The sequence below is a fragment of the Chiloscyllium plagiosum genome, chromosome 33 (genome assembly GCF_004010195.1).
Source record: "Chiloscyllium plagiosum isolate BGI_BamShark_2017 chromosome 33, ASM401019v2, whole genome shotgun sequence".
Taxonomy (NCBI): Eukaryota; Metazoa; Chordata; class Chondrichthyes; order Orectolobiformes; family Hemiscylliidae; genus Chiloscyllium; species Chiloscyllium plagiosum.
In genome coordinates, this window is record NC_057742.1 from 18145955 (window position 1) to 18161707 (window position 15753).

General features: G+C 38.5%; 1 protein-coding gene across 5 annotated transcripts in view; it reads right to left on the bottom strand.

The window, feature by feature from the left end:
• Positions 1 to 5255: 5255 nt before the first annotated feature.
• LOC122539903 (acyl-CoA-binding domain-containing protein 5-like) overlaps positions 5256 to 15753 on the bottom strand; it is a 193530-nt gene continuing 183032 nt past the window's right edge. Inside the window, exons 13-15 of one of the 5 annotated variants that reach the window (XR_006309205.1) lie at positions 11008 to 11041; positions 10397 to 10513; positions 5256 to 8255 (exon numbers count right to left, since the gene is read on the bottom strand). The gene's annotated coding sequence lies outside the window, so the exon portion shown is untranslated. Of the gene's footprint in view, positions 9284 to 10275; positions 10514 to 11007; positions 11042 to 15753 lie in introns of all 5 variants that reach the window. The other 4 variants (XR_006309203.1, XR_006309202.1, XR_006309206.1 and 1 more) reach the window with 4 other exon arrangements.

Genomic DNA, 15753 nt, shown 5'->3' on the forward strand with positions numbered 1-15753 from the left:
TATTGCAGCTTTATAAGACTTTAGTTGGGCTGCACTCAGTTCTGGTTGCCACATTACAGGAAGGATATGGAGGCTTTGAAGAGGGTGCAGAGGAGGTTAATCAGAATGTTGTCCGTAGAGGGAATAAGCTATAAAGAGAGGCTAGGAAAACTGTTTTATCTGGAGCAGCGGAGGCTGAGGGGAGACTTGGTTGAAGTCTATAAATTTATGAAATGCATAGATAGGGTTGATAGTCAGAATCTTTTTCCCAGAGTTGATACGTCTAATACTAGGAGACATGCATTAAAGTGATAGGGGAAAGTTCAAAGGAGAGAAAAGGGCCAATTTCTTTTTACACTGGCAATAGTGGGGTGTGGAACACACTGCTATGGGTGATAGTGGAGATAGATATGATACAAGCCTTTAAGAGACTTTTAAATAAGCACATGAATATACAAGGAATGGAGGGATATAGACCACGGATAGGCAGAAGGGGTTTAATTAAATTTGGCATCATGTTGGGCACAACATCGTGGACCGAAGGGCCCATTCCTGTACTGTACAGTTCTATGTTCTAAAATCCTTATACACATACCTTACTGCCCCAAGCCAGCCACTTTAAATACCGTCTGTGAATGAAACACAATAAATTTTCAGATGATTCAATGCTGTATTGAGAAATCTGATTATTAAGTATAACATGTCATGTGCAAAGTAGTAAACACCATTGGCAGATTACTTGAGCTTTGTACATTTTACCAGGGGTGGAAAGTCAGCTGCACAACAATATTCAGTGGAAGCAGGCCATAAAACTTGGTCAGGTTCACTTTCTACTTTTGTTAATAAAGGATCAATTTAAATGCAGTGTTGTGAAAAGTCTAAATACGTATTATAAACATTTAAATCACATTTGACGTTATGAAAATAAGAATTTGTATTATATTTGTGCGAATCATGTATTTGGAAAATTATGGCATTCAGGCACTGAATCTTCAACATCCATTAAGTGATCCTGTTCTCATCTCCAATATTCGATATGCCTCTTCCAGCAGTCTATCGTGCATTTGCTTTATCAAATGCTGTATAATCAGCACTTCATTTCCTTCCAGTTTAAACTTTTATTTTGAGATTATATTGTAGGGCCAATACAATCCTTCCAGCCATTCAGAAAAGTAGCAATAACTGGTATCCATGGCATCCCACACCAGTAGCTATAGGAGTCACAGCCAATGATTTATTTGCATAGAATCCACTAATAAAAATGTTATCTCCACAAGAGCTAAAGTTATCTTGTCCACTATGACCATAAAGGTTTAACTAATTCTTCGCAGAAGTCATTATGCTGTTCTAATTTGCTGGGCAACATTACAAATGATTATATTGGTCATAAAGTGCTTTGAGTTGTCAGGCACTTTAAACTCTAAGTTTGTTTTCCCCTCACCATCTTTTATATAGAGAAGGCATATGTTCTTTGGATGCTGAATTAGAGTTGACAATGTTCCAGCATTGCCCTCGAGGCTACAGTTAAAGGTTAATTCCCAATGAGAAAGGTCACAGTTATATTAAAAGAGGTGTTATTACTTCCATTTTCTGTGAACACTTGTTTATTCGTTGTAAGAGCTTTTGGAGGTGGGAGCTAAAGAAAGACATCCAACCAAAATTGAAAAACATAAAATATATGAGGTAGCTGCTTGCAGTGACAAATTAGAAAGTAGGAGGTGAATGCACGGAAGTGCTTTCAGTTTCCTTCAAAGATCAAAACTTCACTTAAGTGAAATGTAGCAATAATCCACAATGGTGCAAGTTAACAGTGACAAGGACATTTCCTTTTTTATGAAATATTTCCCAGAGTTTTGCTAACACATCTGACTTTCCATCTGCTTCTTGCAGCATTATAGTGGCAACGTCAAAACCCAGTTCCCTCTATTATCATGATCACCCGAAGTGTTACTGTCATTCTAACAAGGGCGGCACGGTGGCTCAGTGGTTAGCACTGCTGCCTCTCAGCACCAGAGGCCCAGGTTCAATTCCTGCCTCAGGTGACTGCGTGGAGTTTGCACATTCTCCCCGTGTCTGCGTGGGTTTCCTCCAGGTGTTCCGGTTTCCTCCCACAGTCCAAAGATGTGCAGGTTAGGTGAATTGGCCGTGCTAAATTGCCCATAGTGTTAGGTGAAGGGGTAAGTGTATGGGTGGGTTGCGGGTTGGTGTGGACTTGTTGGGCCGAAGGGCCTGTTTCCACACTGCAGGTAATCTAATCTAATCTAATTAACAATTCTGTCAAGATTGGTCTCATGTCATACATTCATGTAAATGTTTTTCATTAACGATGATCAAATATAGGAAAAGTGATTTCAGATAACTAAATATAATTACAGTGCAGGTGAGGAAAACGGTAATTCCATTCTCTGTATATTATCAGCAGCTATACGGCAGGTGGTGGTGGTGTTGGTGGTGGTGAATTACCAGTGAGTTCTCAACTCAAAATTTCAAAGGCGAGGAATTGAACACATGAAAGACAGAGGATGCTTCAATTTGAAGTATGTTTGTACTCTCCTTTGAATGACTATAAAAATTACACCAAAGTCCGGTGGAGAAGCTGCATATTGCTATGGGAGTAGGAAGCAAACATAAAAAAATTAAACCTTTCATTGGAAAAAAAGAACAGTATGGAAGAAAAAAAATTGATTTTTATTTTTGTCAATTCAACAGTTTGTCAATTTACTAAATTATATATTTTTGAAAAATGCATTTTGTTCACTTCACGCTGTTTACCAACTGAAAACTGTGCTTTTTTCACCAGACACCGGCACTAAAACGATTAGGTTTTAGACAATTCTCTCTGACAGACCTTGGCCAACAGGTCACTTTAAATGGCAGGAAAATAGATTTCAACTGAAAATGAATTTTGATTTCCAACCATTCCAATTTTTTTCTGGTTCATAGAAAAACGCATTGATGTCATGGACCTATTGGTATGCTTTCAGTTGATGAAAAGATGAATTACAGTGACACCAGTTATAAACCTTTTAGTTTGAGGAAATAGAACATTCATTCAGAGAGAACATGCTCATTCAGATGAATGTGAACTATTGAAATCTTCAATCACTAAATTTAGAATGAGGCTCATTATATAATTTAGTGCATTTTATTCGTTGAAAATCTCATTTAATTCCTGACGGTACTTCTTCACATAAGACCCATATATTCAAACAGCTTTTCAAGTGACAATTCAACTGCACTCCTGCACGTAAGCATTGCTATTTACTGTTCGAAGTCTTCACAGCACTGCGCAATCCGATCCACAGCAAATATCCAGAGTACTTTCCAGAAAGAGTCATTATTGGGATTAGGAACTCAATTTTAACATCCATGGAGATTATTCCTGACTGAACCATGTTTGCAAGGTGTATTGCCATAAGAAGCTGTGCATCAGCATTACAGTGACAAGTGCTGTTAAATGCCTTCAATTACAGCACACAGCATGGGACAATGAAATAATGTACCATATTGAAAATCTACAAACCCGTTAATTTGAAAATAGGAGCATGCAACAAGCTATAATCTTATGTATCCTTGGGTTTTCTCTCATTCCCACTTATCTACTGTGTTGCAGAGCTCAACGTGCTGTTTATTAAACCAACTGAGAATCATACAGCAATCAGGAAGCAAAAAAGTATCGATAACCAGAGGTGCCAATAAATAACATGACATACACTTACCCTTTTGATTTAAGACACCTATTTGTTTTATGTGCCTCCTTTCAGAGACCCATGTTTAAAAACCTTACATCTTTGGTAGATACTCAAGAAGTATTACTTAAGCACGTCTAATCTGGCAGTCTTTCTCCTGTAGCTGTTGAAACACTCCATATAAGTTCAGAAGAACACACTGCTGTTAATCCAAACTAATTTTCCTTCTATGAAGAAAAGTCCTTATCTTTCCTCTTTGTTGGCATTATTGTGCAGCCAAGTTGGAGAAATCACTTCTTGGAGGATTTCACTGGCGACCTATCTCCCAATCTGTCAGATATATATTTGTTTACCTACTTTCTATACCACCATACAGGTTCTTGCTTTATTTGCATTTTTAAACTGCATATTTCACAAACTGATAGAGGCAAAGAAGCAACACTAATGCTCTAATAATAGAAACTTATTACACTTAAGTATTTAATTGACCAAAAATTGCTTAGAGACGTCCTGAGGTCATGAAAGGTGCTTTATAGAAATTCAAATTCATTCTGAGATACAAAAGGATTTCTTGCACCCTCCATTAATTATTACCTTGGCATCTCCCCACATTCAAGCAATCTTTTCAACACTGTTATCCTTCAAACAATATCACTCAAACAAAAGGATTGATTTCAGTAAAATGTGATTAAAAAAGGTACAGGCCAAAGAAGGACTAATTTAATTTTTGCTGAAGTAGTGAATTGGATCAAAGACTTCTTTTAAGCGATTCTTTAAAATAGGGAGATGGGGTGAACTGACTATTTCTTAAAGACTGTTGTAGGTTGTTTTATGATGTGAACAAAGTTTTCAGAGCAGATTGTTGGATGTAGATTGGTCTAAAGCTTCAGTAAGATGGAAACTCTGAAAGATCCTTTCTGCTGCTTTTTAGTATCAACCAGGCAGGGAAAAGGCTAAAGGAAGAGCTACATACCTGTAATAATTCACAGAGGTAAGCAATTAATGTTTTCTTAATTTGCTAATTCTGTATCCTGTTCAACATATTAAAACCAATTAGTCAGGTGGGTAGAAGCGCAACATCACATCTGGTGGCAAATTTAGTCTTTTCCTCTTGCATCCCAATCCCTGGCTGGAAGCCAAGCTGATGAAAGGCTCTGGCCCGAAACACCAATTTTCCTGCTTCTCGGATGCTGCCTGACCTGCTGTGCTTTTCCAGAAACATTCTCTCAACTCTGATCTCCAGCATCTGGAGATCTCACTGTCTCCTGTACCAAAATCATCCAGTGACATGATACTGATGAAATATGAACCATTAAGTTTTGGCTTCAATTACCGAATTTTAAAACTTGTTCCTTTGATGAATGGTGGTGGTCTTTTTTTAGAAGAAGTAAAGAAGCCAACTTAAGAATGCCCACAGTGATCATCTGACCAAAAACTCGGGGAATCAATGCAAAATAAAACCAGTTGAACTGGTTAACAATTATCAACAAACTGGTGTCTTCTATTTTTAATTTATATCTGCATGATAAGCTTTACAAATTTAGGATAAAAGACTTGCCTACAAAAAAATCCCAGAAACGAGTTATATTTCAACTGTTTTGGCAGAGCAGACAAGAAGACTTATACCTGGAATTGAATGCAGCAGGGTAAAGGGGGGGGGGGGGATGCTCACTCTGCTCGCTCAGAAAGGACAACACTAATTTCAAGAAACATCCAAAACCATGAATTTAAAAGTTATCTGCAATATTCACAGCTGCTGCTGATCCTGGACACCACAAACCAACCATGGTCTCAGATTAACACCTAACTACTCCAGGGTCATCCTTAACACTGCATATTCTTTGATCTTCCCTTTTGTATTTGACATTATCCCCCTTTCTAATTAGGTACTTCTTTTTGGAACAAGTTGATGTTAAAGTCTTTATTTTTCTACTTGGGATTATTAATTAATAAAAGTCCTTTTCCTTTCACTCAAGGAAACTTTTTAATTGGATCCTTCTTCATTTTTTGGTAGTTTAGTTTATAAAAATGTAGTTAACAGAGGTATAGCCATGTGTTAAAAGGATAATTGAATCTTGTGGGCAACCAGGGAGGTTGACCCCTTCTCATCTAGTCGTAACACATGTAAACCATCAGATGGGTTTCCCCTTCCCTTTCACCAAGAATTGCCTGGCTAATATTCAGCATCATGGACAACTTGAAATTCCATTGAATAGGGAGGGGCCTTCCTACAGCCTGATAATCTGCATGTCTATGGAATGAATCGAAATCTCTGCTCAGCAGACAGTTGAAGAAATGTCTGTAATCTAGGGGAAGGTGGGCAGGGGGAGGAAAGAGAAAGTGATTTGAGGCTTTTAACTGAATGGGGCTAGCAACAACATTCCAAGATTTGAGATAACGCATTAAAAAGAAGATGACTTAGAATAATGAAAAGTTATAGCTAGGTTGGGTATAGTAAAACATGTTTCAAAAGGAAAAGCACAGCATACAAAGGACAGAAACAGGACATTCAGTGCAATCAGTAATCCGTCTCCTACTTATAAGTGAAAAGTGGAGCGTTTCCATAAATTACAGTCTAACCATTCTTAGACTGAAAATATCAGAGCATACTGTTACTTTTATCAATTAGATAGAAGTTACTCTCCCGACCTTAGGGGCCACACAAGTTCAGATGTCAGTATTTTATTAAGTTTCATATAGAAACACCAGTAAATGGTGTGGAACAAACATACACATCTCCATCTATGACAGGAGTGAACATCTGCCCAGTACTCTACACACACACATTTAAAGACAATAACAAAAAAAAGCTTTATCTTCTATAAATCAATTGCTGCCTAATCACATAAGGAGGGTTGGGTCTTGATGTTACTCTGGCTAGCATGCAAATGTTCTTCTATATTGACCATTATAAGGATCTTGATGACAACTTTTAAATGAGAATAGACGGTTATTCTCTGATCAAAGCCATTGTGGTAAGAGGCACATACATCCACTCAGGTTATTTATTTCTCTCTCCCTCTGAATCTTAGATAGTTATGAACTTGTCATGGCTGAGGGACAAAATGGATTATGATAAGGTACGCATTAAACTGTAAGTTCAGACATAGGTAAGTTGCTCAAGGAGGGTAATCTTTTATACTGTATAATAATTTTCATAGGAAAAATGCACAAATTTCATCAGTCAGGAATTGAAAAGCTCAGGTAGCTCCAACCATTTCTATTCTACCTCTGGAACTGTACAGTAGGCACCGAAATCCAGTTTACACCGAAATCCAGTTTACACCAATTGTTAAAGCTGATTTAGTAATCTTGAATGTTACAAGGTGATCACTTCAGGTTTCATTCTAGGGCAAGAAAATGCCATTAAACACTGTGCTGCAATTTTCCATAAATTAATTGCAAAGCTTCCTCACACTTCAATTTTGCAGTTCACTAGGAAACTTGTAACAAAAAATTAAGGCCAATGGAGGCATAACTTTCTGAAATTCATGCTGGGTGACTGGGCGACATAACTGTGATCTCTGCAATGGATGGAACTCATCAGACAGTGAATGTAGTTATTGTGTCTGCGCATTTCTTTCTTTAGTGTTTTTTCTTCTCCAACTCTACGACACAAGAAAGGTGTCAGGACAATTCACTCAGGACTGGTCAGGGTATTTCAATGATGAGGGGTTTGCACGTGCAGAGGAGTGAAGTAAGAAGAACCTAGTGTCCTGGTGTGACGGGGGAAAACAGTCAGTCGAGGCAAGAAAATAAGGTGCCTAAAATGCATTGTCAGTACCTGTCTAATTATGGTCACATTTCAGGGTGTTCACTGGCAGAGTCCTTACAGGGCTCTGGGCTAATCTGCAACATTTCAATTACACCACAGTGTGATTTCAGACAATGCCTTTTAAAATGCATTGAAGGGAAAGCCTGTTGATCAAGTTCAGCAATATCCTGTAGTGGTAAGTTTAATACTGAAAAATAATATACATATTCAATGAAGAATGAACACAAACACACAATACTATTTCCTGCACAGTAAAGAGAATGCCATGTGACATTTCATGCTAACTATGATGCTTGCCAGTGCTTTTAGCTTTCCATTTGAGAAATAACGATGATACACACATGAATAAAGCTAAACCAATCTAAAATGAATTATTTAAAAGTTAAATTTAAGTTTGGAAAGCACTACTGGCACCGTTGTGCTCTCCAATCTTACATAAAAGCCTAGATGCGGTTTCCTGTAGATGTAGCATTGTCAGTTGATGTTACCTTTCAGATTAAAAAGCTTCTCGGCTGATAAACTGAATTATGATTTTTATTCATACTGCTGACACTTCGAATTTTAATTCTGATCACATGAGATAAAGCAAAAAGAAAGTCAAAGTGCCACCATTCCAGTTTCAATATCAGGAACATTGACAAATTCCCAGCTAATATTCCACCTTCTGACCGGCATCTTATTTTGAAATAATTAACCTGGTCATTAGTGGTTAAATATTTTGAAGACTCAAAAAGCAATGCAGTGTTGAGTGGACATCCCCAGAAAGGTTACTCGCCTCAGTCATTCCATTCGGGTTGGACATAGATCCAAGTCTAGCAAAAATAGGAACTGACATCAGTTTTGTTTGCAAGCCTTTGAATACATTTCCATCATTAAGAATATTATATTTCTAAAGACAAATACTGCTCCCAGAATTCGTAGAAAGTATTGTTAATTTCGAAAGCTATATGGATAATGACTTAAACATTAACAGCTCGTGAACAGTGGAAAACCATTACATTTATGCGAGGTCTAAGCAGGAGCACTGATCAAGAATGTAGTGAAACCAATATGGCAAAAGTGAACAGCACCAAAAATGATTAAAGTGGATTAGTTTAAATTTGAATCCTTGCAGTTTCACAATACAAAAGATCTAAGTCTTCTCGATCAGTCAAACTTCACCCAACAAGACTGTATGAGGAAGCATCTTCATTGCACCAATGGGATTGGGGTTGTCAAGTCAAATTTGATTTCTTGTGAAACTGGAAATGGATTAAGTACAATAACTCATTTTCCTCATGACTGTTTTAATGGAAAGCCAAATACTGGATTTCCATCAACTGAAGCAAATTCATGAGGAGCCATTGACTGTAATCTAGGGACACATTATGGATTAAATGAAGTGTGCCAAAACTTCACTGCCAGAAATTACAAATGTTAAACTTATGTGCATTCTGAAAGATGCCAGCATGTGTTTAACATTCCACATTGCACTGCATCCATTAAACCACTATAAAAATGACAAATGTTAACAGTCAAAGATTTCCAATCATGTTCTTGTCTGTTAGGAGGAATCATTTGAGCCTTTATATTGCATTTGGCTGTTGGAAGGGCAGCACGTAAGATGGAGGTGTAGAACATAAAATAACATAACGAAATGGGAGTGCGAGTAATATATTAAAGAGGTAGCAATAGATCAGGTTTTAGAAAGCAGGTTGGGATAATTGCTCCCATCTTCTTGGTATGCTACTCTGTTTGGTTTCTGATTCACATATGTTGACATGCATCAAACTGATTAGACTGTATCCAGTTGTTTCATTGAGGTCTGTATTCTGGAAGATACATGAGGCTGCACGTAGATCTGCATGAAAAATACAATGTACAAATACACATTCTGATTGGTTTTCCTCAAGCACCAGTGTGACTACGGATAAAAAGACAACGTTTAAAAATGGTATGAATAATTGACTAGGCTGTGAAAAGGGAGAACGAAAAAGAACTTAGAGAAAAGTTCATTTGGCTTAGATATGCATTAGAATATTGTTCAAATCATTCCAATCTCACCTTCCAGAGTTCCCCATTATTGTATCTAGTGGTTTCTCACCTTCCAGAGTTCCCCATTATTGTATCTAGTGGTTTAGCACTCTTACTGCAAAGAGATATTTCCCGTTTCCTAACAAACATATCAGTCATAACACAGAATCCATGCACTTTTGTTCTGAAATAAACCACCCTGATGAGTTTCACCCACACATAAAACTCCAGCCTGTGAAATAATATTCCTTCAGGTTCATGGGAGATATCCGAATTTCTTTACATCCAACTGCTGATTTTGTAGTCCCTAAAAACACTCATTACTTTTTCTTCCTGTAACAAGCACTCCATCACTATGTTCTCAGCTGCAAATTTACTTTCCTACAAAGAAAAGTTACTTGTTCCCTAGTTCTAAACAGTTTTTATAGATTGACTTCTAAACCAGTACCCATGAGCTTTCAGCCAGTGTGCACTCACAGGGTGAAAATTTGTATCATGAAGTAGCATGTTAAAAATAGAAAAAGAACGCCAATCATTTCTAACCAAGAGCAACTTCCTCAGTAACTAAGTTGCCTGCAAGGAAATTAGCCTCTGACTTCAGGAAGTCAGAAGAATTAAAGCTCGTCATTTTAGTGGGACGGGCCATACTGCAAACTGCCTAGCAAAATATGGAGATAACTGTGTGTCTTTAAAAAAACAATGTAATCTCTAACAACTGGCAATTGCTTACAGTGTATGTTATTATTCAATAGATATATAAATTAATTATACAGTTAATATTTCATTTAAAATGCAAATTTATCACTGCCTTTGTCATACCTCTGGTATATATGTCCCCACCCCATGGCACCTCAATCAAGCACAATCTGCACAGGTGGGTCAGGCACCTCCACTGCATTCCTCCATTCTCTGATCCGATGATTTACAATTTCAACCTTACCACTCCCCATTGAAACCTCACAATGCTCATGTCCGCAAGAAAACTCCTCCTCTGGAAAATCCCACCTCTGTTACAGTCCTTTCTCCAATTATTTTCTTGCGTCCAGTAGCCATGTTCCTTGGCGACACAGAAAACAAGTCTATTAAGATATGTTTTTCAATGGAACAGTAATTAAAAGCCCTTGGAGATATCTCGTTTCCAAAGGTTACCACTCTGCTGCAATTGCTTGTTATCACATTCACACGTGCCAAAGTTTTCTTCTTTCACTCTTCCACCATTAAATTAAAAATTCTCGTGCAAGTTCTTGCTTACTAGCCCCTTCCTTGCTGTCATAGCATTCTCTCCAGCTCTGCATTCTTGCTTCTGCAATTTGGATCAATTAGCATCAGGTGCTTCTCAGGTATAGCTCCTTAAACTGGAGCAGAGTCTTCTACTTCTCAGGCCGATTCTCGACAACAACTTCGGTTTGGAGTATGGCTTTGGAGGTTTTTAAAAGTGGAAGCAAAAGTGAATATTTGCATTTTCCTCTCTTGGGGAAAAAAAAAGTCCCACATTTTGGTTTGTCACTTAGCATTTAAACCTACAACTTATAAAAACAAAACATTTCTTACCTTAAGTTAGGTAGGTCTGATGTATTGGAAGTATCTGTAAAAGAGGGAAGAACCGTGTTGTCAATTACCAACACTTTTCACAGCCAGTACTGAGTTTCTAATCTCTGAATTCATTCATCTCACAAGTGGGAAATCAAGGACCACTCAAATGACCCTTTCTTTTAAAATGAAGTTTTCTGACAATTGTGCAACTTATCCTATCAAATATCTCTAAGCAGTTCTGTGCTAAGCATTTGTTAATATACCAAAAGAATCCCCCAAGAAGACTTCACATTCCACCGAATGTTTGTTCAGATTCCCTAATATATATGCTCGAACCTTACAAAACCTGATGTGCCAGCAATACAATCTTGAAGGAAGATTTTTACCGCTCACATTTAAATCATAAACTGGCCATAAATACACAGAGAGAGTTAATGTTTCGAGACTGGCATGACACTGCTTCAGAACAGTTTTGAAGATAATTCAGACCAGACTTGAGACATTAAAATGATTTCTAACTCCATAGATGCTGCCAGGCCGCCTGAGATTCTCCAGTATAGTGTTTCAGATTTCCAGCATCTACAATATTTCACCTGTAATAAGATCATATATTTGATTGAATTGAACAGGAATTCTGTTCTCTTGCATCCTTTACTCCCATTAACCTAAAGTTTTGCTGTGAGAATAGGGACAATTAGAGTGACAGGGACAGGGTAAGGGAAAAGATGTAAATTGATGCCTTTCACCTTTTTGCATAGCCAGCTTTGAATCACATTGAACACTTGATATTTCCATTTTATAATCCCAGCCATTTTGTTCTGTGTAGCCATTTTGTTACGGTCCTTCACTGGATTCCTTAGAATTAGCAATTTACCAAATAAAAGCTGTTTGCAACTAAATATTTAAGTCTCTTGTCCCATTATAAACATTTCATTCTACGGTTTTGAGGGAATAGCAGTTAATGCATGTAATCTCAGCATAATTATTCATGGATGTGGGTTTGCTCGCTGAGCTTGAAGGTTCATTTCCAGCCGTTTCGTCACCCTATTAGGTAACATCTTCAGTGGGCCTCAGGCGAAACATTGCTGAAAATTCCTGCTTTCAATTTGTGTGTTTGGGTTTCTTTGGGCTGGTGATGTCATTTCCTATGGTGATGCTATTTCCTGTGGTGAAGTCACTTCCTGTTCCTTTTCTCAGGGGATGGTAAATGGGATCTAACTCGATGTGTTTGTGGAGTGGTCCGGTTGGAATGCCATACTTCTAGAAATTCTCGTGAGTGTCCTTGTTTGGCTTGTCCTAGGATGGATGTGTTGTCCCAGTCGAAGTGGTGGCCTTCCTCATCAGTATGTAAGGATACTAGAGAGAGGGTCATGTCTTTTTGTGGCTAGTTGGTGTTCATGTATCATGGTGGCTAGTTTTCTGCCTGTTTGTCCTAATGTAGTGTTTGTTACAGTCCTTGCATGGTATTTGGTAACTGACATTAGTTTTGCTTGTTGTCTGTAAAGGGTCTTTCAAGTTCATGACGGTGCTTGACAATCATTCTAAATCGAAGAGACTACATTGAAAATGCGAACACACTACTTACAGATTCCAACACTTACCAACAAGTGGCGATGGACCAGACCCCACAACTAGAGAACAGAATCACAGCTCTACTCAATAAACTTCAGAAATCTGGAGAAATAAATAAGACTGACTTCCAAAAAATGAAACCAGACTGATCCAACACACCACGCTTCTACAGATCACTCAAAATTCACAAATCAGGAGCCCCCCTCAGACCCATAGTCTCACTACCTGGAATACCAACTTACAAATCGGCCAAGGAGCTACACCATAGACTAAACACTTACTAGAAGACTCACACCACTCCACCCAAGAATTCCTGAAGACCAAAGACACTAAGATAGAAGAGGATGAAATAATAGTCTCCTTTGATGTAACAGCCCTATTTACATCAATCAACATTAACCTGGCCAAGGAAACACTGACTACACTATTAGAAGACCCAAAGACACACACCAAACACCACTAACTTCATCAACAAGGATAGTATAATCAAGCTAGTGGACCTATGCCTTACCACACACTTCCCCTTAAACAAAACCTATAGACAATCCAATGGAAAACCCATGGGATCTCCAATGTCAGGGTTCTTAGCAGAGACAGTAATGCAGAGACTTGAACAAACAGCTCTGCCAACCATCCAACCCAAACTTTGGGTCTGCTTTGTGGATGACACCTTTGTCATCACTAAATGAAACAAATTAGAGAAAACTTTCAAGACCACCAATAATACCCTTACTTGCATAAAATTCACTAAAAGAGGAGGAAAACAACAACAAACTGCCATTCCTAGATGTCACAGTAGAACAAACATCCAATGGAGAACTTCAACCATTGTCTTCAGGAAAATAACACAAGGACCAAATATTGAATTACAGAAGCAATCACCCCAACATCCACAAACGAAGCTGCGTCAGAACATTATTTCAACAAGCCAACATACACTGTAGCACAGAGAAACTATGCAGAGCAGAGGAAAATCATCTATACCGTGTATTTAAAAACATGGGTCCACAATGAACACAGTCTGCTGATTTCTCGGGAACAAACCCAAACAAGCTGACAAAATACGTCCATAAATGCTAGCCACTCTCCCCTACATCAAAGACATCTCAGAAATGACTGCTAGACTACTCAGACCCTTAGCATCATGGTAGCCCACAAACCCACCAACACACTAAAACAGCAGCTAATGAACTTGAAAGACCCTATACAGACAAGCAAAACTAATGCCATTTACAAAATACCGTGCAAGGACTGTAACAAACACTACATTAGACAAACAGGCAGAAACCTAGCCACTAAGATACATGAACACCAACTAGCCACAAAAAGAAACAACCCTCTCTCACTAGTATCCTTACATACAGATGAGGAAGGACACTACTTCGACTGGGACAACACATCCATCCTAGGACAAGCCAAAGACACGCATGAGAATTCCTAGAAGCAAGGCATTCCAACCGGAACTCTATCAACAAACACATCGAGTTAGATGCCATCTACCATTCCCCCACCTCCCCGAGAAAAGGTACAGAAAGTGACCACCACAGGAAATAGCATCACCCATAGAAAATGACATCCCCAGCCCAAAGAAACCCAAACATAAATAGAAAGCAGGAATTTTCAGCAGTGCTTCGCCTGAGGCCCACTGAAGATGTTACCTAGTAGGGTGACGACACATCTGGAAATGAACCTTCAAGCTCAGTGAGCAAACCTACATCCAAAATCTCAACCTGAGCTACAAATCTTCTCAAAACTTTATGTTTATTCATATTAGGGATGAGTGGAGAAATGGCTCAATTACTAAATTGAATAGGTCACCAACATTAGACAGCTAGATGCGATCAGACTCAGGACACAGCAAGCCCAACATACATATTACTTAATAGCAGTTAGTGGGCGGCACGGTGGCACAGTGGTTAGCACTGCTGCCTCACAGCGCCTGTAGACCCGGGTTCAGTTCCCGCCTCAGGCGACTGACTGTGTGCAGTTTGCACGTTCTCCCCGTGTCTGTGTCGGTTTCCTCCCACAGTCCAAAGATGTGCAGGTCAGGTGAATTGGCTATGCTAAATTGCCTGTAGTGTTAGGCAAGGGGCAAATGTAGGGGTATGGGTGGGTTGCGCTTTGGCGGGTCGGTGTGGACTTGTTGGGCTGAAGGGCCTGTTTCCACACTATAATGTAATGTAATGTAATGACTTAGTTCCCCTGCAGTCTACTCTACCATTCCATTTGATCATAGCTGATCAATTACTCCATATTCCTGACAACCCAAACACCCTTTCACAACCTGGCTCATCAAAAATCTAAGCTCTGCCTTAGAAGTATTCAAATATTCTATGTTCATCACCTCTTGAAGGAGGGAATTACAAAGATTTGGAGACTTTGAAGGGAAAAAAAAACTTGTCTCTTAAATGGGGTGACCTCTTATATTTGAAGATATGCTTGGTTCCACATTCTCCCACGCAACAGTAAATTCTTTTCCACATCTATCCTATCAAGACTGTCAGATCTTGTCTATTTCAACCTTCACCTTTGTCTCTGAACTCCAGCAGACACTAGCTTAGCCTGTCCAACATTTCTTCCTTAGATAACCCATCCATCCCAGCTATTAGTCTAGTAAATCTCAATTTCTTTCACTGCATTTGGATTCTTCCTAAAAGGGAACAATACGTTATGAATTACTCAAGGTGTTCTCATCAGTGCCCTGTCTGACTGAAGCCTCCCTATTGTTGCAATAGTTTCTTAGTATGAAAATAATACTAAATAGTTTTAATACTAACATTTCAGGCATAGTCCCTTATCCATAATCCAGTTAAGATGGTTTCTTAAGGAAGTTCTGCTTTTAACATCAAGGAAATGACAGGGTACCAGTATGTCTTTACATTCAAATACATAGCAGGAACAATCTATTCAACACTACATGAAATGCATGCGAATTCTTAAGATTGTTCATGTTGAACACAAAGAAAATTGATTAGCAACCATGCTTTTGAAATGCTGTGTCTTGCGTCAGTTATAGTTTGCGAGGTAAACATGAATAGCAAATTATGGGACTTTTTTTTAAAAAAGCAACCACCTGATGAAGGAGCAGCGCTCTGAAAGCTAGCGCCTCCAATTAAACCTAGTGGTTGACAACCTGGTGTTGTGTGATTTTTAACTTTGCAAAAGCTTAACATGATTTCATTCCATTACTAA